General features: G+C 43.4%; 2 long non-coding RNA genes across 3 annotated transcripts in view; one reads left to right on the top strand and one right to left on the bottom strand.

Moving 5' to 3' along the window:
- Positions 1–967: 967 nt before the first annotated feature.
- On the bottom strand, positions 968–15,427 carry LOC128326492 (uncharacterized). Its single transcript, XR_008308081.1, has 3 exons — positions 15,377–15,427; positions 8,886–9,011; positions 968–1,242 (listed from the first exon to the last, which is right to left on the bottom strand). It is a non-coding gene; the product is annotated as an uncharacterized LOC128326492 (long non-coding RNA).
- LOC128326491 (uncharacterized) overlaps positions 4,069–26,643 on the top strand; it is a 76,855-nt gene continuing 54,280 nt past the window's right edge. The window contains exon 1 of one of the 2 annotated variants that reach the window (XR_008308080.1): positions 4,069–4,234. This is a non-coding gene — a long non-coding RNA (uncharacterized LOC128326491). The remainder of the gene's footprint in view (positions 4,235–26,643) is intronic. The other variant, XR_008308079.1, reaches the window with a different exon arrangement.

Genomic DNA, 26,643 nt, shown 5'->3' with positions numbered 1-26,643 from the left:
AGCCCAATCTATGTCTGGGGTAAAAGAATATCCACTTTTTGTGTTGGTTTGTTGGGGCAACTTCAAACTTGCAGTACATAGGAACATAGGAAGCTGCCATATACTAAGTCAGACCCTTGGTCCATCTAGCTCAGTATTGTCTACACAGACTGGCAGCAGCTTCTCCAAGGTTGCAGGCAGGAATCTCTCTCAGGGATTGCATATCTTGGGGAAACCAGAGAGGGAACTTGAAACCTTCTGCTCTTCCCAAAGCAGCGCCATCCCCTGAGGGGAATATCTTACAGTGCTCACATGTGGCCTCCCATTCAAGGGCAATCAGGCTGGACCCTGCTTAGCTAAGGGGACAAGTCAGGCTTGCTACCACAAGACCAGCTCTCCTCTCAGCCTGCTGCGTGGAAAACACCCTGGCAGCCACCTAATGGCTCAGCGGGAAAGTAACTTACCTAGAGAGCAAGAGGTTGCCAGTTCAATTCCCTGCTGGTATGTTTCCCAGACTATAGGAAACACCTATATTGGGCAGCAGCAATATAGGAAGATGCTGAAAGACATCATCTCATACTGCATGGGAGATGGCAATGGTAACCTCCTCTTGTATTCTGCCAAAGAAAACCAAAGGGCTCTGTGGTTGCCATGAGTCGTCACGATGCGGGGCCGGTGCCATCATTAGGCCAACTAGGCAAGCACCTAGGGCACAGACCTTAGAGGGGCACAGAGTGTATCAAATTAATCAAAATGATTTGCATGCCAAAATATTTTCTTTTGTATTTGAGAAAGATAATCAGAAATTGACGTATTACCTATTCTTACAATTTAAAATAAATTTAGCAGTTTCAAATTTTGTACTTTTCATTTTTTCTACAGAACATCTGTTTTTGAAAATCGAAGTTGAAATTGCGGGGGGAGGGGGTAAAAATACTTAGCCTTGTCTAGGGTGCAAAATAGTCCAGCACTGGCCTTGACTCGATGGCACAACTTTAAGCCAGCAGCAGAGAAAAAGAAAGTGTGTCCATCCTTATGAGACAATGGTGCCACTGCTGGTGATTCTTCCGCTCTACTCCCTGCTGACAAGACGACATGCAAATTAAGTGTAGTGAGCCGGCATGTCGTAGGGGAAGATTTTCCTGAGCTCAGGAGAACTCAGGCTCTGGAAATTTCCCTCGCATTGAGGTGAGGGCTCTCTAAGCCTGAAGAATTTGTTTATCAATTGAGGCAAGCTGAGCCTGGAGAATTTTGCTGGCATTCCTATAAAAACACAAGCATATTTCATATGTTATATGTCATACAGTATTCTCAACACTTCAGCAACGGAAATAATCTGCAGCCCATATCTAGACCACATGTGACCATTATGCCTGGATGTATTTCACTGCATGTACATATGAAACAGATGCCATAGTTGGCAACAGCTTCTTGGACCTAGTACACACAGAGAGAAATACATATTCACATTCACAGTCTTTGCATTATCATCCCTAATATTTCACAGCATTTCCTCCTATATAACCACACACACACACACACACACAAATACATCCCGTCCCCAGGAACAACCTAAGCGGCATTTCCCCATCTTTTTCTTAGCAACCTGATGGAAAACTCCCAATTCAGCTGTGACAATGCTGCCCTCTGGTGGAATTCACTTATAATTTGAGGCGAGGGGGGCGAGTGTTAGTATTCCATATTACTTAACGATTGATGTCTGCAGCTCCAAATTTCCTCATTATTTTGCTAAGCATCCTAGCTGATTGGTTGATGTATAAAACAACGTTTTGAACATTTAATTCTACAAGCTCTTTTAAGACTCAAAATATGATATATTTGTGAAGGCCAAGCATTCCTTTGCAAACATGTGCTGGCCCACATGAATGCCAGCAAAATTCTCCAGGCTCAGCTTGCCTCAGTTGATAAACAAATTCTTCAGGCTTAGAGAGCCCTCACCTCAATGCGAGGGATATTTCTAGAGCCTGAGTTCTGCTGAGCTCAGGAACATCTTCCCCTACGACAGTGTCATCTAGAAAGCCTAACCCTAACCCTAACCCTAACCCTAACCCTAACCCTAACCTAAACAGTGTCATCTAGGAAGCATTCGGTGTTTCTATCATGTAAGCTCCCAGGAAGAGGAAGCTGCATAGGCTGTAAAATGGTGAGTTTCCCCTTGGAAGCTTGCAGCATGGCCTGTAGGTTTTCCATCAAAACACTTGCAAAACACTGCAAAACACTTCACACAGTGAAGACCTTCTTGTATTGTAAAGCATGCGACCTGAGTTGAGCTGTCTTCCTAGCTTCACATGTTGCTGTGATTCTGGTTTTGCTGATGGTGGTGGTATGATTTAGTCATTCTTTTTAGTGATTATTTTTATGTTTTTTGTGTTAGCCACTTAAAGGCCTTTATATATGGAAAAGTGGACTAAAAATACTAATATTAAAATACTAGGTGGAAAAACAGCCTAAAACAAGCAGCTTATACAGTGCCATTTTATACCGGAGGAGCCTAGATTAATAGAAAGCCTACATTTCTGTATTTAATATCTTCAATGGTTGAAAACCTCAGCCCTTGTAATGATATGCAGCACAGTTCTATGAGGTAACTACTGTTGGCTGACATTCAGACTAAATTACTCATGAGTAGTTTGGTGGATGAACAGGCAGGTTTCAGAACGGGTCACTCAATGGTTGACCAGGGCTTAATTCCTCAACACCTGGTGTAAAAATGTGTGTCCCCACATGATTTTAAATCAGCACTTAGCCTTATACCTAGGGACAGACTGTCGAGAAAATCAGATGCATCAATAGGCATCTGTAGGCACTTATTCACCGTTTCTATGAAAACTATCAGTTCCGAATTAGATGCAGCCATGCCAAGACATTTGAAAGTTCTTGTTCCCGCTTTTAGAGCAGTTAAACAGGGTTCCGTTTCGGCTCCCACTTTGTTTAATTTTCATATCAATTCTTTGGTTAAAAGTTTAGTTGGTACTAGTTTTCACCATCCCAAACTTGGAAATAGACCCTTTCCTCTATGCTGAGGACACAGTACTTCTATTGAGGAAGATTATCCATTTAAGGTGTCTTCTAAGGGAACTTGCCACTCATTACAATTATGAACTTTTAACAATTAATTATAATGAGACTGGAATCATGGTCTTAGCTAGAAAGCCAGTCAAACACAGATGGTAAATTAATGGGGAACCTATTGAACAAGTGACAAGCTACAAGTATTTAGGAGCTGTTTTTCACTCCTCTGGCTCCTGGAGAGCCTGTATTAAACACACTTCAGAGAATGCTCAGAGGAGTGTCTCAGCCCTATCGAGATTTCTCAGTACACAAGGGGCGGGGTATCATAATCCATCAGCAATACAGGTGTTTGTAGCTAAGGTTCTTGCCCAGATGCTGTATGGTTATCAATTGGATGAGTGTCAAGGATATGCACAAAATTGGTTTTACTGGCTCAGTTTTGAGCTCACTTGAACCAGACATGGTTCGATTTTGAAACAAGCTGGTTCAAAACAGCTCAGAGCCCTTCTGGTAAAGGAGAATCCATTGAAGTGAGGCAGGGGGGCTTCCCTAAAGGTAGAGCAGGCGGGAAAGGGTAAGCAACTACTTACACCGCAACTACTTTCCCCCACAGGGAGGCAGCGGAGGCGGCAGCTATTCCCCATCTCTGTTGGCCTCCCCTGGAGTAGGCAAGGCCAGTGGTAGCCCAGTTCAGGCCTTCTTTGGTCCAGTTCGGGCCTCTGCACATGTGTGGAGGCTATTTTACTGCTCTCCACGCATGCAAAGAGGCCATTTGCATGACCACTGAATTCATGGCTCACTTTGTGGCAATTTGTGTATGCTACTATTGTGTATGAGGCTAGAGGCAGGCATAGGCGTAACTGGGGGGGCAGGGGGGGCACGTGCCCCGGGCGCCATTGAGGTGGGGGCGCCATACCAGTCCCTGCCACCCCCACCCCATTGCCCACCTGCCCAGCCCCAGGGCCCCTCAGCCACTTGCCTCCAGCTCCAGCTGATCGGCAAAGAGGCCTAGGATCGGCAAGGCCTGCAAACTGCAGAGCTCTTCTCTCCCCGCCTCTCAGCTGATTGGCGGGTGGGCGGGGCTTCCAGAGAGGCCTCCGAGTAGGCCTCCCTGAAGCCTGAACTTGAGTAGGCCCCAAGCAAGGAAGGAAGGAAGGAGGAAGCAGGCAGCAGGCAGCAGACCCTCTGCCCAGACCAGACCATCCAGAACAGCTATTGCTAGGTAGGCTGTGAATTCCTTTTTGTGGTTACCCCCATGTATAGGGATCTGCTTGCCATAGGGCTTTGATATTGGGGGGGGGGGGGGGCGAGACTGAGAAGTCTCTGAATATTTAATTTAAAACAGACTGGAAAATGTGCTGGCTTTAAAAACAAAAACTATCTAAAAAGGCCTATAAGTGGCTTGTTTCATGTCAGAAAATTACAAACACTTCTGGAACAAGTATATTTTATTTGTTTTCATTCATTCATTCATAAATGCACTTATGTTCAAGTTGTTTTACAATCCAGAAAGTCTGAGTGAGAACTGTGAAGCATGTCTTGTGATTTTATTTTATTTTATTTTATTTTATTTTATTTTTCTTGTGTGTGAACTGCTCCCCAATAACTTGCAGGGACTTCAGGGTAAATCTGGCCAACATGTGAATGCAGCACCTCTATTCCAGAGGAGATGTGTGTTAAAGGGCTTTAAAAGCCTGGTGTGAAAAGACTCCTGGAATCAAACTTTACTGAATTTGTTCAGAATTCTGAGTAAACAAACATAGGCTCACCCTGCATGGTTGAAAGTATCATTTGCTAATCTGCAGCAAGGGGTCCATTTTAATAATTAGCATTGCTAGTGTGTTCTAGGCATTAAAGGTAGCACAAATATATAGTACTCAATGTATATCACTATATACTGTGAAGTGTGCATGCGTGTATTCAGTGAAATGTATTTCCAGGTAGCATACTTATTTTGAAATATCAGACTTAAATCCTTGGGGGCCTGGGATGTGTGGAGGCCCTGGACTTTGAGGGTCTGGGGGCCCATTTTGAAATCCTGTCTCTGGACCCATTCCAACCTTGCTATGCCCCTGGCGGAATAGTTACATATGTATTGATCACTACACATGAGTTTCTGCACAGCACCTGCACAGAAGAAACTTCCATGTAGAAAATGTGTGTCTTGTAAATTGACCCTGAATTTTCCATCCATGACTGGGATATCTGAGAGTTAGAGTCAATAACAAAAGAACAGCACACTGCTTGTGACAGGAAGGGGCAAATTACAATGATTTCTTAGTCTGGCAGGGGCTGGTTTTGGCCCTGGCAGAACTTGGCTATCTGCTCCTGTTGCAAATTCCTCTGTCTAGTGTGGCAAACTAATGTATCCTCCTCCCTCTTGGTGTCAAAGTAAGCACTAGTGTGGTGAATGCACATATACCCCATCATGAGTCAACAGTCATCATAAGACAAAGGCTGGCAGGAATCATTCACTGGTTTATAGACACACACACACCCCACCACCTTCTTCTTCCCCTATTTTGCTAGTGGCTATTTGGGCAGGTGATCCTCTAGGACAAAGTCATGTTTTTTAAAAAATGAGAGGAGACAGAGAAAATGACACTTGGAATCCTAGCATAAATCCTGACAGTTGTTCTAAGTCTTTTACAGAGATGGCTCATGTTTTCAGGTTTTGATCAACAACCATGTCTAGATGGTACAGTGTTCCTTTTAACAGGGATTTCCAGATATTGCTGACAACAAGTCCCATCATTCCTGCTTGGACAGTGGCACAATTTCAGTGCTTGCCCTAGGCGCCATTTTCCCTAGTTACGCCTCTGAATACCTGTCTTGTCTTTTCCATTTTGGGACACAAAACCTATCACTATGTTTAAAAGCATTTATTTTCTGGCCATGAGGACTGCAAACTTAGGCTGTTAGTATGCAAGACATTTCTTTAAAATATATATTTCTAAAGAGCCTTGTAGCCTCATGTTTCCTTTTTCCTGACCCAGTATACTTGCACGGATGCAGCCCACAATCCACATTTGACTATGGCTGTGACACATTTCCATATTTCTGGGGGTGGCAGGGGGCGCGGCGGGGGGGGCGCAATTTCAGTGCTTGCCCCGGGCGCCGTTTTCCCTAGTTACGCCTCTGGAGGCAGGCATGGCCATTTCTGGTTAAAACTTCTAAATGGTGGGACTGGCACCAGTGACCTTTCCAGTCAACTTGGAGAAAATCGTTGGATGAGAAACTTTTGACCTATGGGTTTATTCCTAGTGTTTTAATAGCCCAGGGATACAACAAAGCTAAAACCATTCTGAAACAATCATGATGGGACACTGAATTACAGAAACATTTACGTTTAGTTTCTGGATAACCCATCCTAGGGACTAGGAATGCTTTGGCACCTGCTAGCTACCTAACCAACTTAACCATTCCAAAATTCCTCAGGGCGTTTACATTAGCCTGATTCAGTGTGTTGCCATTTGCTCTTGGGTGGGGGGGGGGGGAATGAGAGTATATGTCCTCATCATGAATGTATATGTCCTTGTGCTGGGTGGCGGGGGAACCCACGGAATCTGTAGGGCTTATCCTTTTACATTGCCCTGTTTATTGTGATATGCACTCAGACTTTAGTACACTCTTTCTACAAAAAAATCCAGGTAGAATAGAGGAATTTTATCTTTTTGTTGTTGTTGTTCTCTCTGATCAGAACTCACAGATTACAGATAAAGTGGGCACGTTTTGTGCAACTGCTTGTGCCTGATGCAGATTGTTGATTAAGCAGCCCTATTTTAATGGTTATATACATTGTTATTGTTATTGTTATTATCAAGTAGTATAAGCTGGGGAAAGTTGAAGGAAAGAGAAGAAGAGGACGACCAGCAGCAAGGTGGATGGACTCGATTTCAACAGCAATGAATGCACCACTGAGAGACCTTAAATGCCAAGTTGAAGACGGATCATCCTGGAGAGAATCTATCTATGTGGTTGCTAAGAGTCGACACCAACTTGATGGCACTTAATCAATCAATCAATCAATCACTCAATCAAGATATGTAAACTGAGCAGTTTGTCTTGCTCCTGTTTTGTAGGCCCATAATACTAATTTGTGTATGCTACTTTTTATATATTAATATAATAATAATATTATTATTATTATCATAATAAAACTACTGCTGCTGCTGCTACTACTACTCATGAGTAGTACCATTGAAATTAATGGTACAAGTTAGCCAGGACTAACTTGTCCCATCACTCTCAGTGGGACTACTCATGAGTAAGTTAATCCCATGTAAGTATGCACATGATTGCAACTTAAGGCACATAAGAGTAGGCATACATTATTATATTTATGCATTTAAATAATTCATGTTTTGTTCCATAGCATCTATAAAATAATTTACAATGTTCTGGTTCAAAACGGGAAAATAATGTCTTTGAAATTGTCCTTTGAAAATGGAAGTGATTTATATAAGAAGCTGATTAAGCCCAAAACTCTAAGAAGTCTTTTCTAACTTCTAAGGCTTTATCAGAAATTGTGACCAGATTTTTATGGTTTTCTACATAATCTAAGTCTAAATGACTATTTTTGCATTGTACACTCAGTTCTGGATTTTGAACTTTCGAACACAGACAGGACAGAATTTTTTGTGAATGTGTTACATCAGGTGATATTCTTGCCAGTGTCTGTGAGAATCTCAAGCCTAGAGTTTCTTCAGGTAACTAGGTCATTGCAGTGCATTTCCCAAAACCTCTTTGAGAACTGATCTGCCTGTAAATTTTACATTTTGCACATTTCTATCCTTTGATCAATGATCTCCCTCTACACACCAGGAGTCTAGTTAAAAACTGAAATAATTGAGCTGCAGATTACTGAGAACTATAAAAGATGCAAGAAATTAACAAGAATGTCCCTATCAAAATCTGCAAGCCCTCAAAATATCAGCTTTGTTGATTTGTCACAAAAATTGCTGACAGTACAAGTAGATTTCCAGTTTTCTGTCACACCCATCAAATACTGCATAGAGCATTTATAAAATGCACAGCAGCGTTCCCACAGAAAATTAATGCTTGTAAACGTAAAAGCTTAGTTAGCACTAGTACTCCACTACCTTATGAAGACATCTTTTGATGAGGAAGAGAATTATTCCTCGGCACTGTAACAACCGTGCAAATTTTGACAGAGACACACAATTTGGCTGCATGAAGAGGTTTCTCACTCTTTGCATGGACAGCCAAGGATACTGTTTGGATTAAGCAAAAAGCCGTCGAATGGAAACATTATTCTGCTGTATGCCTTTCACAGTCTAGCTGAGCACATAACTAGTACAAGTCCCTAATTGCTACACTCTTGCTAGTAATAAATTCAAGGAGAGGAAAAGCACCACTCCTGAGGCCCATGTATGGAAGAGACTCTTCCTTTAAGAGAGTGACAATACAGATGAGCAACATAAATTGATTTATTTCTGCTTATTTCTTTTTACATTTCTATCCTGCTCTTCCTCCAAGGATTTTGTTAGTAACAACCCTGTTTGTTGTGTTTATCCTCACAACAACCCTGTGAGGTAGGTTAGGCTGAGAGATAAGTGACTGGCCTAGAGTCACTTCAGCACTTAACCTCAGGTACTCCTGCCTGCGGTTGAGAGTTATGTCTGAATGGGCCCTCTGTGAGTTTCATGGGTCTCCCTGGTCCTAGTCCAACAATAACCACTAGAAACCCTTGCAAACAATGCTTACCCATGACATGTTGCTGTCCAAAGCAGAGAACACCCCCTTCTCTTCTTTCTATTAAAATCACATCCCCAATTCCTGCCTTCTTTCAAATCTCTCTCTCTGACTTTTCTATTGGAAAGGTAAGAGGGAAAGCAGCACGACCAATTCACCTTCCTTGTTCTGCAAGTCATCTATAGGGAGAGCATGGAGTGGGCTGCTGTGCTTCCCCTGAGAACTGGCCCAGGGCTGGCTGGCTGCAGTGATCTACTTCATCCTTCTTCTTGGTAGGGGAAGCCCTGCCAGCAGAGAAATGTGGCGAGTCCATTAGACCCAGACTGAACGTTCCATAAAGATCAACATTCATTTTACTGGACATAAAAGAGGATTATCAGAGTTAATAAATCTAGAGGTGATTTCGCATATCTAGATATCCCACCTACTCACCCCCAAACCTGAGCCTCTTTTGATGATTAAACTGGCATAAATCCAAAGAGCCTGAGTCAGGCTCTTTCATCTAGCAAATCCATTCCTTTTGATACATCCAGTGGATATTTCATTTCATGATTCATTTCATGAATGTTAAAGATTACACCAAAGCAAAGCATGGCCTGAAAGCATGGAGCCAGGACATTAGAAAAGATCCCATTCCAGATGCTGAAGTTTCCCAAATAAGATTTCTCTACTTGCACCCCTGCTACCTTGATTTCCTGTTTCCTCAACAAGAGAATGTTCTCTCCAGGCTCTGGGCTAAAGAATTCTAAGTCTCAATTTGTGGAGAATTTCCCCCCACTTTCCTGGTATGGTATTTCTTTGAGCTTGAAGTGGATCACACAATTCTCGAGTTGATTTGTTGAAACAGTCAGCTTGAATGCAACAACCTCGAATCACTTAAATCGTTTCAAGTGATTCAAGTGCCATTTTTTCCAGGGACAGCTGTTCTACCAATTGGAGTTGGTATGTAAATCAGCCCTCCGCCCTGGACTTAGCGCATTGGCCCACCTTCAAGGCAGGCCAATGCATAAAGTCCAGAGTGGAGGGCTGGTCTACCAATCGGGGTTAGCAGATAGACCAGCCCTCCGCTCTGGACTTCGAAATTAAAGTTCACTTGGAATTTTAAAGAAATTAAATTTAAAGTTAGTTTAACAAGAATTTGGACACTAAATCAACAACATACTTTGATAGTGGGGTGAAAAGACACCATAGTCCTTACCTTAAGCGTCCTTTATATTTTGAAAAAATGAAATATTTTGTTTTTAGTAGAGTAAGAAGGGGCAACTTTAGCAATCAAAACATTGATTATATTTATTCATATGCATGAATAATCTACATCCACAGCTCACAATGACAGCTCACAATGATCTTCAATCGTGACAATAAAGTTTTTACCACAGCTCACAATGACAATTATTGCCACAATAATAATCTAATAGCTAATAAATGTTGCACTGATAAACTGTGTAAATTGATTAATAAAATGTTCATGTACATCTGGTATAAGATCTTCACACACAAAAATTAACAAAAATGGTTGTGTATATTTGGCCTGTATGCATCACTGTACACATCCTTTCATTGCCTTTACCTAATTCCCCACAGGGTATGTTAAATTGTCTATAGATTATCGACTTATATGTGGTTAGGTGAGATATAATGGGGAAACTTCCAAACCAATATATTGTCGAAGGTATTCAGTCTAAGGAAGTTTAAGACAGCATAACTCACATATCTCTCCATCTCATTTAGGCATCTTCAACAATGATAATATTTCATACTTATTTAACTTTGGAATTCCTTAAAGCTCTATATTTAGGCTTTGTATGCTTGCTATGGATTCTTAGGAAATTCCTGGCTCCTGCAAGTCTCATTAAGTCTTCAAGTTAAGCTAACTATTGAGAGCTTGTTATTCTAGGCTAATATAGTGCCAGCAACTGTCCAGGATGCACAGCACTGTAAGGCTTCTGGAGTGCTTCATTTCTCATTCTGATAAACAAATAGCTTTAGAACCAAATCATTTTACCCATAATGATTTTTTTTATTTTAACTCTTATTTTAAATCATTCAAACTGTGGGAGGGAGGGAGAGATGGAGGGAGATCATGTGTTAAAAGGACTGGATGGGCACAGTTCAGCAAGAGGTTCTCCCATACATACTCTGTTGAATGAATGGGAGCCAGAGGAGGAGCTAATTGAGCAGACATGTCCCAAGAACACAGGCTGCCTCTGCGCACACCTCACTTACCTTCCCTCTGCAAGCCAACTGGCCACCCACTACTGCTACTGCGGCATCTACCACATTCTTGTCACCCACCACGGCACTTCTCCCCATGACATGACAAGCTGCCAGTCCTCAGTGGCACAGCCCTGCGGCCCACCACCACTTCGCAGCTGCTCAGAATTCTGAATCCAAGGTGGCTGGAAATGAGGTGTCACCAGGGTGCATGCATCAGGGGGCTGCTTTGGAATCAGAGCTGGCTGAGCGCAGTGTGTGGGTGGTAAAAGCTTGCCGCCATCGACATGGGGAGGAGACCACCACCAGGATAGGGAGCCATCACCACATGGGGCTATCCATCAGAACATGGGCCACTTATGCCCTCACTGTGCCACTGATGGGAGCTGTACAATAATTCATGCTAAACCCCTTTCCATGAAACATTCCGACCCATTTCAAGGTGGAATGTTCTCGTGGTATAGCCATAAGAGTTGCTTAGAAATATCTTGACAAGAGCAGTGAAACTCGTAGTGAAATGAAAGAATGCTATAAGAGATATGGCACCAACACAATGAAAATAAATGGTAGTAATTGAGGTCATTCTTCTGAGCAGCCCTACCTGGACTAGAGCAGCCCTACCCGAGTAGAGCTACTCGTGAGAATCACCGGGATTGGCCCCGATCCCTAGCATGAATGAACTTTTATGTTTGGCATACTTCTGAATACATGTTGTTGAGTGGTTAGCCTGTGTGGTCTGAAAGGCCTTCTTTCAGTTACGCCAAAAATGGCAGCTGGCCTCCTATCTGTCCCCTCCAGACTTGGCCACTGTGATCCATGTGATGGTCACTTCCAGGTTAGATTACTGGAACTCACTTTATGTGGGGCTGCCACTGTGCTTAACTCAGAGATTGCAACTGGTACAGAATGCAGCGGCCAGGGTCCTTACTAAGGCGCCTTGGCGGGCACATGTGACACCTTTGCTCGTTCAGTTGCACTGGTTGCCAGTTGAGTCCCGGGTTAGGTTTAAGGTATTAACCGTAACATTTAAAGCCCTACACGGTATGGGCCCTCCATACCTCCAAGACTGCCTGGTTCGATATGTCCCTCCCCGGGTCCTGAGATCAGCCACAAGTAATGCCTTGGTGATCCCGGGCCTTAGGGATATTAAATTGCAATCAACAAGAGCCAGAGCCTTCTCAGTGGTGGCCCCGACTCTATGGAACGGTCTCCTGGCTAATATCAGAGCTCTCCATGATCTGTTGGCCTTTCGTAAGGCATGTAAGACTGAAATGTTCCGCCAGGTGTTCGTTTGCTGATATAGCTGGTCGTAGAGTGATCTTGTAATCCATGGTTATTATGTCATGTGGAATGAGTATTGTATGGGGTTGTGGTTTATAAGGCTAGGTAAGATATATTTTTATGAAATTGTGTTGTGTATGTTATTGCTTGTAAGCTGCCCTGAGTCCTATGGAAGTAGGGCGACATATAAATCTAACTAACTAACTAAATAAATACGTAAGTAAGTAAGTAAATATGTAAAGTAAATTGTCTATGCAGCCAATTTTTAGCCAAAGTTCCTGATTTATACATTCCTTCTAAATTGCCTATAGGTATAGTCTGAGAATAAGGCTTACATAGACATGCCTAATGTATACACACACTCTCTCACACACACATACACAGCCTGCATCATACAGAAAACTACTTGCTATGGTGAGATATGCACAGAATTCCACTGTATGGTGACATTAAAACAAATTAGGCCCAACTCATGCTTTGAGCATGCCTCATTTGTTTTAATGGGAATGTTTGCACAAGAACACTATAAGCACAATTCTGCAAATCCTTGGTTTTTAGGGCAACTAAGCCATCCTCTAGTGCTAGCAAAACTTGCTCATTCCACATGCAGTTCTTTGTCCTGGTGGATGTCAGCCAATAATTGTTCCTACCTTCCCCCACATAATCTGTGGTTTCCACAAGCCTCACCACTTCCACACCCTCATGATCACCACTGCAGTAAGCAGTACAGTGATCAGGAGACAGGGGGGATGAAGCCCAACCTCCAGAAATCCCACAATGCACTGCATTGCTCAGAAATTTATAGAAATCCCTGAGGCTTGGTCACTCCTTCATCTAGTATATGTAATCTCAATGGCTGGTGGCAGCCCATGCACCCACATGACCAGGCAGTAGGGTAGGAGGGCACGCATGGCCTCCTAACCTCACCTTTAACCTAGGTTAAAAAACCCAGGTTACCCAATTAAGGAGCACCAGGATCAAGACCAATCCTGGCAGTTCTCACGAGCAGCTCTAGGGCTGGTCATAAGAACGACCTCAATAACTACCACTTTCATTGTGTTAGTTCCCACTTGCCATATCTTATAGCATTCTTTCATTGCACTGAAGAACAAGGGTGGTGGCTATACCATGAGGAACGAAACATGACATGCACTATAGAAGACAACAAGAGGTTAAAACATAGGTGGTGAGTAGGGGATAAGGTAGATCCATACAAGCCTTGTACTCCCTGACCTCTTCAAGACCTCATTCCTGATGCAAGTTTTTTTGTTTTGTTTTTAAAGAAAATAATATTCTGAATTGGGCCTCTTCTTCTCCAGTCAGGGCTTGTCCATATTTTTTCCCTTCAGGGCTGAGCCAGGCAATCTCACTAGCATTGGATCCAGCTTTTAAGACAATACTCTTCCCTCTGCCAATTAGAGTAGGCTGCCTAGCCGAAGAATGGTGGCTTATTGCCAGCAAAGGCTGTCGTTGGCAGCTGGAGTCTTTCAGCTCCAGAGGTTAAGTGTGCTAAATTTGAATTAAAGGATAGAAGCTTGTTGAGTTGAAATTCTCCTCAGAAAGTGATTTTTCAAATCTTCAGCAATATTGAACAATAGCTGACATTTGCTGGCATTATATATTTCCTATCACATACACTCACAGAGAGTGTTTCACAAAACTACACACTCCCGGCAGTAATTAGATATCAACATTTCATTTTGGATTGTTTGAAAGCTGTCATACAATAGAATTTTATATTCAATACTATCTGATAGCTGATATGCAATTATTTTTTGTCTGTGACTCTTGTTTGTTAGCTGACATACTTGCTATACTGTATATGACCTGCAATGGCATTTGGTATTTGATGGTATAAAAAACATGGCATTCAATAGCATTTGACTGTCTTTACTTCAGGTTCATATTGGTCATCTTTTTTCAAATTCAGAGGTGAAGGTAGATGTCAGAGATAAGAATTGTGGGGCGGGCAGCTCATTTTGCTAGGAGGTCCTTTCTGCTCTGTTTTTACACTTAGAAACCAAAGAAGGATATGTTATAATAATCATGATACAATCCAATATCATTTAAATTGGTGATTGTCCATTCATCTGTCTTAGGTGTATGCTGAGTGATTTCTGAACAGCAGCATAAAATAATTCTATTGGCTGCCTCCATTAAATGATCAGATTTATAGTTCAAACCACACTAGGGATGTGCAGAACATTTTGAGCTCAAAACGTTCCAACTCGAAATGGAACAAATCAAATGGAGGGTCTATTTCGAGCTTGAAATGGAATGATCACATTCCAAGTTGAAACATTTCAAATGTTTCAGCCCATGAGGGTGTAGGGGTGTGCACAGAACTGGCCAGCCCAGTTCGGTTTGAGACCAAACTTGAACCTGACCGGACCAGTTTGGTCCGGCACCCCTTCGAACCGCCCCTCCCCAGTTCAGTTTGCGATTTTTTTTTTAACTTTAAAAAATTGTAATCTACCTTTAGCCCCTTTGTGGGGCTTCCTTAGGCCGTGAAGGGGTCTACAAAGGTTTCCCCTCCCACCACCAGCCTTGGTCATCACCCCCTCCGGCCGAACCAGTTGGTTCTTTGGCCTGTTTGGGCTGGCAAAGATAGGCGCGGTGGCCATCTTGCCTGCCACTGCACATGCGCAAATGGCCTCTGCGAGACCTGGCATGGCCCAGGGCCTCACAGAGGCCATTTGCGCATGTGCAGTGGCCATTTTTTTTAAAAAAAATTAAAAATGGCCACCACGCATGCACAACAGAGGCCATTTGTGCAAGCAGGGTGGTGGGCAACATGGCCACCATGCCGATCTTTGCAGGAGTTCAGCCAGATGGGGTGATGACAGAGGCTGGTGGGGGGAGGGAGGACGTTCATGGACCCTCCCCCCAGTGGCCTAAGGAAGCCCCCCCACCAAAGGGACTAAAGATAGATTTTAATAAATAATATTTTTTAAAAAATTGTGAACCTCCTGAACCTGGGGGGGGGGGGGGCGGGGAGTTGGTCTGCATGTGCGGCAGCCATACAAATAGCTGCCACATGTGCACAGAGGCCACAAGAGCACTGTAGGTGGGACAGCCTCAGTGCAAGATGCTGGATGGAGCTCTGCTGCTTGTGGGGGCTCAGCAGTAGCCAGGTAATGATTGATAAAGTTACCTCCTGCCACACCTCACCACCCATCCTGGCACGGAGCTCATGGGTTTGAACACTCAAATCATTCTGACTCAGAACAAGGTCATTCTGTCAGAACAACCAGCTCAACGGGTTGTTCCAATGGAATGTTCCAAGGATTTGCATTCCATTCCAAGCACAGAGCAGAACGCAAATCCCATTCCGTGCACAGACATTCCCAGCCTTGGATCACCAGATATTGTATGGCTACAACTCTCACCATCCCCATCCCCACAATGGCTGTAGTCCAACAACATTTGGAAACCCAAGACTGGGAACTTTGGTTTGGCCGTGGCCAGACTCTATAAAGAGGCTTCAGCCTGTTGGAAATTAACAATTATGGTGCAGTATAGTCAAAGGAACTTTTAATTTCCTATCATATTTGAAGACAACATTGTAAGGCTTAATGTTCATTCCTGGCACAATAAAGGTATGTAATGATCAGCCCTCCCTTCCCCTAAAGAGTGAACCGGAAGTGAACTCTGTCCTGACTGACAGGCAGTGACCTCTGGGGATCAGCCACTCAGCACACAGTGGCCGGAGCCTAGAGGGCCTGGTGGCAGGAAGTGAAGGCTGTCTTAATCCTCCGAAGGAGCTAGGAGGTGGATGAGAGAGGACAGGCAAAAGGCTGAATGGAGCTTTTGCTGCCTCATAATCAAAAGGTAGCCTGAAGAATTATCTCATGGAAGGACATCTGCAGATCTTTGAGAGACAGGATTACAGGGAGCTTGAAATCTCTCCTGGCGTTTGGGGTGAGTTTCAAGGGGGAAGGAAGCTGGGGCTTTGGGGCTAGGGGTGTGTCCGAACCGGTCTGGAGGCCATTCTAATGGCCTCCGAACTGCCGGACCGGTTCGGACTGGGCCAGTCCAGGTCCGGGTGGGGGGGTCTCACTTTAAGGGCGGGAGGGCTTGCTTACCCCTCCCTCCTCTTTGCCCCCGTCAGAGGCCGTAATCTATGGTAAAATTGGGGCGCTGGAAACCAGCCGCCCCAGCCGCCGCCGCTTCCGCCGCCCCCCCGTGAGCAGATTAGAGAAGGAAAGGCTACTGCCGCCCTGCCGCCCTCCCGCCCCGCCACCCCCCCACGAGTGCTCACCAAGTTTAAAGAAATTAGAGAGGAGCTCGCGAACAGAGCTCTTCTCTTATCGAAGCCTCTGGCCCAACTGGGGCTTTGGGCGCGCGCGCACGCGCGCTAGAGCTCTTTATCCGCTAGAGCTTTTGCCGGAGGCCCGGTCTACCCGCCGGGAAGAAGCCGGGTAGACCGGGCCTCCGGCGATCAGAGGCCCGGTCTACCTGCTGGGCCTCCGATCGCCGGAGGCCCGGTCTACCCGGCTTCTTCCCGGCGGGTAGACCGGGCTCCGGCAAAAGCTCTAGCGGATAAAGAGCTTTAGCGCGCGCGCACGCGCGCCCAAAGCCCCAGTTGGGCCGGAGGCTTCGATAAGAGAGGAGCTCTGTTCGCGAGCTCCTCTCTAATTTCTTTAAACTTGGTGAGCACTCGTGGGGGGGGGGTGGCGGGGCGGGAGGGCGGCAGGGCGGCAGTAGCCTTTCCTTCTCTAATCTGCTCACGGGGGGGGCGGCGGAAGCGGCGGCGGCTGGGGCGGCTGGTTTCCAGCGCCCCAATTTTACCATAGATTACGGCCACTGGCGGGGGCAAAGAGGCGGGAGGGGTAAACAAGCCCTCCCCGCCCTAAAATGCAGGCCCCCCTTCGGTGCTGGTCCGGACTGCTCCGGACCATGCACATCCCTATTTGGGGCTTCTGAAGGGTCTAGTGAGGGAACAGTTTGTTAGAGCGCATTCGATTTCTTTCCTTTTTTGCTATGCAAATCCTTACAACTGGTTTATTGTGTTTTTCTTTGTAACATAACAAATCAAGGCAAACTGAGCCAATGCCCCTTTCCAACTATGGCATTGTAAAAGTCTCTGTAAATGCTCAAGAGGGCTTTTTGTATTTTCTTGCATTTAAGTTCTATACTACTGGATAACCATGATTTTTAAAGTGTGCTGCCCCAATATCATCTGAGGGTGCTTTTTGAAGTATTCTTGTTGTTATTGAGTATTCCTTTTACCTGTAGCCAGGCGCGTAACAACGATCGGGCAAGGGGAGACAGTTGTCTGGGGGCCCCACTGCCTGGAGGGGCCCCCCAGAGGCACCTCACGTGACTCCCCATTGCCCCCTGCCCAGCCCCAAGGCCCCTCAGCCACTTGCCCTGTTCGCCGTCTCTCCTGCTTGTTCTCCTGGCCCGCAATGGAAGCAGCAGACAAGCTGCAAAGAGCTCCTTTTCTCCCACCTCTCAGCTGATCGGCGGGTGGGCGGTGCTTCCACGGAGGCCTCCGTGTAGGCCTCTGTGAAGCCTGAACTCCAGTAGGGCCCAAGCCAGCCAGGAAGGAGGAGGCAGCCAGAGTGGCCACCACTGTTCTCTGCAGCAGACCCCCTGCTGCCCAGCCCAGCATTTGCCAGGTAGAGTGTGAACTCCTTTTTGTGGTTACCTTCCCCGCCCCGGATATATAGGCATCTGCTTGCCATAGGGCTTTGATATGGGGGGGAGGGACTGAGAAGTCTCTGAATATTTATTTTGAAACAGCTTGGAAAATTTGCTGGCTTAAAAAAAACTATCTAAAATAAGTGGCTTGTTTCATGGCAGAAAATTACAAAAACTTCTGGAAGAAACAGTATTATATTTATTTTATTCATTCATTCATTCATTTATAAATGCACTTATGTTCAAGTTGTTTTGCAACCCAGAAGGTCTGAGTGAGAACTGTGAAGCATGTGTTGTGATTTTATTTTATTTTATTTTTCTTGTGTGTGAACTGCTCCCCAATAACTTGCAGGGACTTCAGGGTAAATCTGGCCAACATGTGAATGCAGCACCTCTATTCCAGAGGAGGAGAGGTGTGTTAAAGGGCTTTAAAAGCCTCCTGTGAAAAACCTCCTGGAATCGAACTTGACTGAATTTGTTCAGAATTCTGAGAAAACAAACATAGGCTCACCCTGCATGGTTGAAAGTCTCCTTTGCTAATCTGCAGGAAGGGGTCCATTTTAATCATTCATCTTTCTAGTGTGTTCTAGGCATTAAAAGTAAAACAAATGTATAGTACTCAATGTATATCTCTATATATTGTGACGTGTGCATGTGTGTATTCAGTGGAATGTATTTCCAGGCAGCATACTTATTTTGGAATATCAGACTTAAATCCTTGGGGGCCTGGGGTGTGCGGAGGCCCTGGACTTTGAGGGGGGGGGCATTTTAAAATCTTGTCTCTGGGCCCATTCCAACCTTGCTACGCCCCTGCCTGTAGCTTAAAGCTGAGAGAGCCTCAGACTGAAGCAGTCTGTACTATTTTGAATAAAGTTTTTCTCTTTTTGTTCTTTGTATTCTACCTGCCTCTGAGTGGATTTTTAACTCAGGAAAAGGGGTTTTACTCTGGTGCAAACATGCCTCAGTGTTAATTGTTCAGCAACCTACCAAGTTTTCTCACCACGTGGGAGCTGCACGTGGAGGGGTTTTTGTATTTTTCCATTGGCAAAGAGAAGGAGAGTTTTCCCAGGAATTTCACCCACACCAGGGAGGGATTAAACTCTATTTAAAAGTGAGTGTGGTGAAAGTGATATAACTACCAAGGAACTGTAACATTTTAAAGGAACAGCCTTTGTTGAGCAAACATGGAGGGAATGAGTCAGCATTTTTCTTTTCTCCATGTGGGCTTGTAAGGATACTAGCAGTGCCTGGCTACTGGTGGTTGAAAACCAAGGCCATAATCCAACATAATACTCTCTCTTGGGGCCCATCCTCTCAGCCAGAGCTTTCATATAAGGTAAGAATGCAAGGACTGCTGGTAATGGGTCAAAAACAGTAGTCCTTGTGGCTCAATAATCTGCCACTGACCATGGCCAGTTAAACACCTCATAGGAAGTTCCCAAGAATCCAAAATGGACTTATTCCCCACCCCACCCCCGCTCCTATATATTGTGCTGCGTGGCTTGTAATCAAAAGTTGCTTTGCCCCTGAACACAGAGGTTGCTCTTTTGCTATTATCATGTTGATAACCACTAATCACCATATAAATTTACACTAGAATAGCAAACATGGAGATCTGGCTAAAGAAAGGAGCTTGGAATCCCCTCCTCCTGGCAAAGTTTAATAATACAAATGCATGGCATGGCACTTTATGTGTTCCAGTCAATGAAGTCGACTGAGAATGAGGAAATTGGGAGTGCGATGATATATTGTCACACATTTATTACCAGAAATTCTGAGGAAAACGTGTTAAGGTTCATGAGAGGGAGGAAAGGGGAAAGAACTCCACCCATAGCTTTGAAAGTCTCTGTCGGAGAATCTTGGAGCCAGCAAGGAATTCTGTGTGGAAAAGTACTTCCTTTTGTTTGTCTTAAGCCGTCTGCCTTTCTGCTTTACTGGATGACCCCTAGTTCTTGCATTTTATTAGATAATGAACATTGTGTCATATTCATTTTCTTGAATTATTTATAATTTATCATCTTCCCTCCCATCATCTTTTGTATTGTTTTCCTGCTGCTATTCCATATTGACAACTTAAGATCTTGAAAAGATAACAAACAGCAAATGCATGAAGACTAAATGCCTTTAGTTTTACATTGTACTAAAATACTGGCTACAAAAAGAAACATAATCAGAGTTCCTTAGCTGCTGTATTTCACACTTTGTTCCCAAGGCTAAGCCTGCTAGCAGCTGTACCACGGGTGGAAAGAACTTTATGTTTTACATAATACTAACTAAAGCCAAGACAAAATAAGCTGTGAGGCCAGATCTGTTATTGGTCTGAACTGACAATCAGTCTCTCTAGCATGCATAGCTATGAGATTCACACAGTCAGAAACATGAGTCTGCCATGAGCACACAATACAGTTTTAGAGGCACACATAAAATATTGTACATGTACCTATAAACATGTAGTGGTGAAGCAGCTCTCAGTATTTCTAATGCCTGAACCTTTATGAGGGCCCTGAAGATTTGTTTACCTACGATTTGGGAGACATTATAGGCCTTAATGATCATCAAATCATGATCAGAAATCCTGACCATCAAATGCAGGATCCTTTCACATCACCTTCTTCCTCTCATTCATGACAGCATTGAGTGAGATTTGTCATCTTGTATTAGATCTGAGGCCTATTTGGTTCAATGTCATTGTATTGATAATGGTCCAAATGTTTCAGGAATGTTTCAGTACCTACATGTAGTGCTGATATGATTCAAAGTGGAAAAGAAAGGGGAAATGCACCTTTCTGGAAATGTATGAGGGACTCAAAGCCAATTGCATTAACATTAAATTTCATTCCCAGTTGGAGCTATTCTGAAGTGACCCTAGACACTTCCATTAAGATAGATTATTTTATTAAGACCTAAATGCCTATTAGATCCTACTCACAGACTATCTCTGAAAATGTTTTTTTTTTTTCTCATTTCTCTCCCCACCCCCGCCAATATTTATATCTCACTCTTCTTCCAAGAGTGGTCTACATGGTTATGTTTATCCTCACAACAACCCTATGAGGTAGGTTAGGATGAGAGAGAAGCGACTGGCCCAGAGTCACCCAGAAAGTTTCATGGCTGAATGGGGATTTGAACTCAGGTCTTCCCAGTCGTAGTCCAACACTCTAAGCACTACACCACACTTGCTCTCTGTTATGTTATGTGGACAGACTTTTCAAAAGTAATTGTTTCGTGCACTTGTGTTCTGTAATTGCTTAAAAAGAGTATTGAATGTGCCAAATATTACCAACCCTGAGAGAAGCAATGAAAGGAGGAAGAATATCAGTTTGAATATGATGTGATTCACAGGAAAACTATCTCTGCCAGCATTCCATTTGGCTCCAGCCCGATTTAAATGCTCTCACTTTGTGCACCAGGCTGGAATGTGTAGCTTGTAGCAGAACCAAGGTCAAATGGTTGTCCAAGGGTGTAACTAGGGGAGAGGGGGCCCGTGTTCATCCCTCTCTCAGGCGGCTCCCAGAGTGAGGGAGATAATGAAGAAAATAGGGAGAGATGGAGCTGGAGGGCCCTCAGGAGCTAGGGGCCCGTGTTCTTTGAACCCTTTCGCTCAATTATAGCTATGCCCCTGTGGTTGTCTGCTAGGGTGTCCATGCAGGTCCATCACAGAAGTTCTGCTCAGAGAAGTGCTTGCTCAGAGAAGTGACCTACCTTAGCATAGTTCACTTTCATCTTTTTTCCCTCCACACTGAAAAGCCATATCTTCCAACATGTATGAATTTCTGCACCAGCTAGTCAAGTTCAGAGGAGTTGCAGGGGAGTAATGGCAGGTGAGAGGGCATGCCCTCAACTCCTGACTGTAGGCTCCCAATGGCATCTGGTGGGCCACTGTGCGAAACAGGATGCTGGACTAGATGGGCCTTGGGCCTGATCCAGCAGGGCTGTTCTTATGTTCTTAAGTTCCTTTCACAGAGGGATGACCAGTTATGATGCCACAAAATACCTGGAAGCACCTGGTATTGTGCTATTGATATTAGGAGTCTTCACAACTGGTTGGAAAATCATACACAAAAAATGCTCCAATGGCTTATCATCAAACTGAAGAGGGGTTTAAAGTAGTTTGCTGTAGGGATCTGTCCTGGGCCCCACATATTCTTCAGCTTTTTAATCAATGACTTGGGTGAAGATATGGAAGGAACCATCATCAAATCTATAGATGACATAAAACTAGGAGCAACAGCAGCCACTTCAGAAAACAGGAATACAATTCAAAATTACATTGAGAATAGAAAATTGGCCTGAAACTAACAGAATGAAATTCAACGGAGACAAAAGCAAATTCTGTATTTGGCCAAAAGAAAAAAGAAAAAATCAAATGCACAGATACAGCATGAGGAATGCCTGGCTTGGTAGTACATATGAAAATGATCTCAGGCTATTATGGATAATCACAAGCTGAACATGAGTCATGAGCAATGAAGGCTAATGTGATTTTAGGCTACATTAATAGAACTGTAGATTCAAGAAGCAAGAAGTAATAGTTCCACTTTATTCTGCACTAGTCAGAATAGTCATCTGGAGTACTGCATCAAGTTCTTAGTGCCAGCTTTAAGAAGGATATAGACAATTTTTAACAGGTTCAGAGGAGTGCAACAAAAATGGTGAGGTCTCTGGAAAACAAGATATATGGCAGAACGTTGAAACTAGGAACAATATGTTTATCTTGGAGAAAAGAAGTCTTCAGGAGACACAGCTGCACTCTTCAAATATCTGAAAGGTTGTCTCACAGAAGAGGGCAAGGCGTTATTTATTTATTTATTTATTTAATTAACATATTTTTATACCGCCCAAAACTTACGTCTCCGGTTGTCCTCTAGAGTTGTTCTCTACTGCCAAGAAGGTAGGACTAGAGCTAATGTGCTCAAGTTAGTACTGAATAGGTTTCAGTTCATCATTAGGAGAAACTTTTTAATGGTAATCGCAGCTTGAAAATAGGACCAGGACCAGTTACATGATGGGTTCTCTCACACTGAAAGTCATCAGGCAGAAGCTAGACAGCTATCCCTTCTGTTCAGAATGCTTTAGCTCTGGATCTTCTGCACTGAGCAAGTGTTGAAGCTACGTGGCCTTCTCCAACACTATTATTCTAAGGTTATCCAGAAGTGGTTTAGCCTTTCTGAGTCAGTATTCATGGTGGCTCAAGCTGTGAGCCACTACTCAGACATATGTAACGGTGTACCTGCTGATTCAACATATTTCTATACCGCCCAAAACTTGTGTCTCTGGGCGGTTTACAATTAAAATCATTTAAACATTAAATCAATTAAACAATTAAAATCATTTAAACATTAAAATTGTTAACATTAAGATTATTTAAAACCCAACATTAAAAATATTAAAACTATAAATCTAATCAAAGGTCTGGATGAATAAATGTGTCTTCAGTGCCTTTTTAAAAGTTGCCAGAGATGGGGAGGCTCTTATTTCAACAGGGAGAGCATACCAAAGTCCAGGGACAGCAACAGGGAAAGCCCGTTCCCAAGTAGCTGCCAGACAGGGTGGGGGCAACTGCAGACGAATCTCTCCAGATGATCTTAACAGGCGGTGGGACTCATGGTGAAGAAGATGTTAAATAACTTGGGCCTAAGCTGTTTAGGACTTTATAGGTAATAACCAGCACCTTGTATTTTGCCTGGAAACATATTAGCAGCCAGTATAGTTCTTGCAACACAGGGATAATATGCTCTCTTCGAGATGACCCACAGACCAACCTGGCTGCCGCATTCTGGACCAAATGCAGTTTCCAGACTATGTACAAAGGCAGCCCCACATAGAGCACATTGCAGTAATCCAGCCTAGAGGTTACCAGCATATGTACTACCATTTCAGCCAAAGCTGATAAAAAGCACCTCTGGCCACTGCCTCAGCCTGGGACACCAGGGAGAGGTTCAGATCCAGAAGCACCCCCAGACTGCATATCTGTTCCTTCCGGGGGAGCGTGACCCCATCCAGAACTGGCAGATGAAAACTGTCTCACGAGTTCTGACCCCACACAATAAGTACTTCCGTCTTATCTGGATTCAGCCTCAGTTGTTATCCCTCATCCAGCCCATTACTGCCTCTGAGGGATCCAAGGCAGGCTTCTTCAGAAGCGGTCTAACGATTTCCTCCTTAAGACAAGGAGGCATCCTGCCCTCCCTCAGAGAAGCATTTTTAATCTCTACCAGCCCTCTACAACAGCTTCTCTGCCAGATAGTATAAGCCATGTCAGGTAAGGATCAAGAGATCAGGTGGTTAGCTGCACCATTCCGAGCAACTTATCCACATCCTCAGGAGTCACAAACCAAAATTGATCCAGGGTTATCACGTAAGAAGAGCTGCTGGACACCTTGGCATCAGACTCAGTAACAATTGTGGAGTTTGAATCCATGTCCAATGGTTACACAACAAATGTCAGTGTGTCATCAGTTACAGTGTTCCTGAGAAATACAATCATGTGGCCTTCAAGATTATCTCCCTCATTAAGAATGTTTTCCCTTACCGCATGGAAATGTTATCAAAGTGATATCTGAACCACTGTCCCATTTAAAATGAAAATTATTCACCTCTATTTTTAGCGTTTGACTACAACATCACTCTGCAGCTGACTGTGTTCTGCTAAGTGTCCCAGCATTTGCCAAAGATACAGATGGTGATGTTGTGATTCAAATGCCATTTTAAAATCATCAAGGCTGAGCTCAGGACCAGTAAGTGGTCCAACTATCAGAAACCATGGCAAAACATAGTAAATAAAATCATTATAGGTATGTCAAAACCTCACAAGTTGTCTTTCAGGTGATAGTTCAGCATTGGATTCTTATTATTTTCTTGAATCTGTGGTATTGGTGAGCAGAACATTAATCATCATATAATGAAAACCACTACTAACATTCATAAATAAGGGCATTACTCCCTTCCAATGATTGTAAAATTATTGTTACATTGCCTCAGCCCATGGGGTGGTATGGGCTGCATATCTATATCTATATCTATATCTATATCTATATCTATATCTATATCTATATCTATATCTATATATATATATATATATATATATGAGCAATGTTTTCTTATGCCTTCCCTGCATACATTAGTCTTAAGAGGCTGATTTTCAGCTATCAATAACTCAATGCACATAGTCTCATCTCGCATTACCTTTCAGAAATAGAATGACTCTCATGATTCACTTCTAGTGTATTTGAGCAAAGGTACTATATGGATGAGTAATATACATAAGGAATTCCTGCACAGACTTGCAAGCAGAAGTCTCTGAAAGCAGGTCTCTGAAATATTTCTATAGTCATATGATGCTGTCTTGATATGCAAGACAATTTTATGGCCTCTTTGATGTCCTGAGATAATTATGAGATGGAAGATCATAATGCTACTATTAGGAATCCAACTTCTTAGATGCCAGTCTCAACACAGTTACCATACTTAATTGGCATAATGTATTAGGATCTGAGCCAATCCCTGAAGAACACATCCTAGTTTCAAGGGTAAGCCCAACAAAGTGAACAGTAAATAAGCAAAATTCCCAAGCAGGAGGAGTATTTTTAATACACAAATACAACCAATGACAAACCCTGTGCTAAAATGGAAAAGGTTGTATCCAGTGGTCTGAATCTCTAGCAGCAGCTGCTATATATATGTGCCACTGAAACACAGAAGGATTGAGAGTTTATGGCTATCTTCAAGATGGAACTCAGGCACAGACTTGTACAGTTTATTTTTATTATTTGTTTGTTTGTTTAACATATTTTTATACCACCCAAAACTTTCGTCTCTGAGTGGTTTACAAAAAAATAAAAACAGAAAGTAAAACATTAGTTAAAACAAAAACAAAAAGTTTAAAAAATTACAACAATTTAAAAATTTTTAAACAATATTTTAAAACAGCATTAAAACCATTAAAACAATATTAATTAAAAGCCTGGGTGAACAGATGCGATGCATTTCAATGCAGCTTCCATATGGCCCTCTAGTCTGTACCCATTCTCTCCTCCATTCTCTAGGTTTAAATTGGTAATTCCCTTTTCAGTGCTGCAAATACAGTTTTGTTCCATTAGACAGGAGAATCATGAATGTTAAAGGTAAAGTGTGCCATCGAGTCTGTGTCGACTGCTGGCAACCGCAGAATCCTGTGGTTGTCTTTGGTAGAATACAGGAGGGGTATACCGTTGCCATCTCCCGTGCAGTATGATATGATGCCTTTCAGTATCTGCCCAATATAGGTGGGAAACACACCAGTTGGGATTCGAACCGGCAAATCTGGCTTGCTAGTCAAGTCATTTCCCTGCTGTGCCATTAGGTGGCTCATCATGAATGTTACAGCTAACAAAATAGAAATAATTATTATTTTAAAATATCAATGACTATTACCTCAAAAGTATAAGAAAAGATCAACATGTTTTGCCAGACTCGAGTCTTCACACATCCCCAAACCAGCCTCAGCTATGAGAAGCAATGGTCCACTGCCAAGCAGTTGCTTTCTCATTCTCATTCTTCACTAGGCAAAGCAAAAGAAGAGGCATGTAGGCTTCACAAAACCTTTGGTACAAGGACAGACTGTAACTCGGGGCTGCCTGTGGAAAGTAGAATACAGGAGAAGACAACTGCCATGAAAATGATTGGGATAGCCATTATAGAATTACTCCATGATGGGTATTCAAGAATACCCAAGCAGAACCACTAAGTAGGAGCACTGAACCAAAGACAGATATCTTGGCATAAGGGAACAGCTCA

This window comes from Hemicordylus capensis, chromosome 5 (assembly GCF_027244095.1).
Source record: "Hemicordylus capensis ecotype Gifberg chromosome 5, rHemCap1.1.pri, whole genome shotgun sequence".
NCBI lineage: Eukaryota > Metazoa > Chordata > Lepidosauria > Squamata > Cordylidae > Hemicordylus > Hemicordylus capensis.
This window is presented reverse-complemented; position numbering and strand designations above follow the sequence as displayed.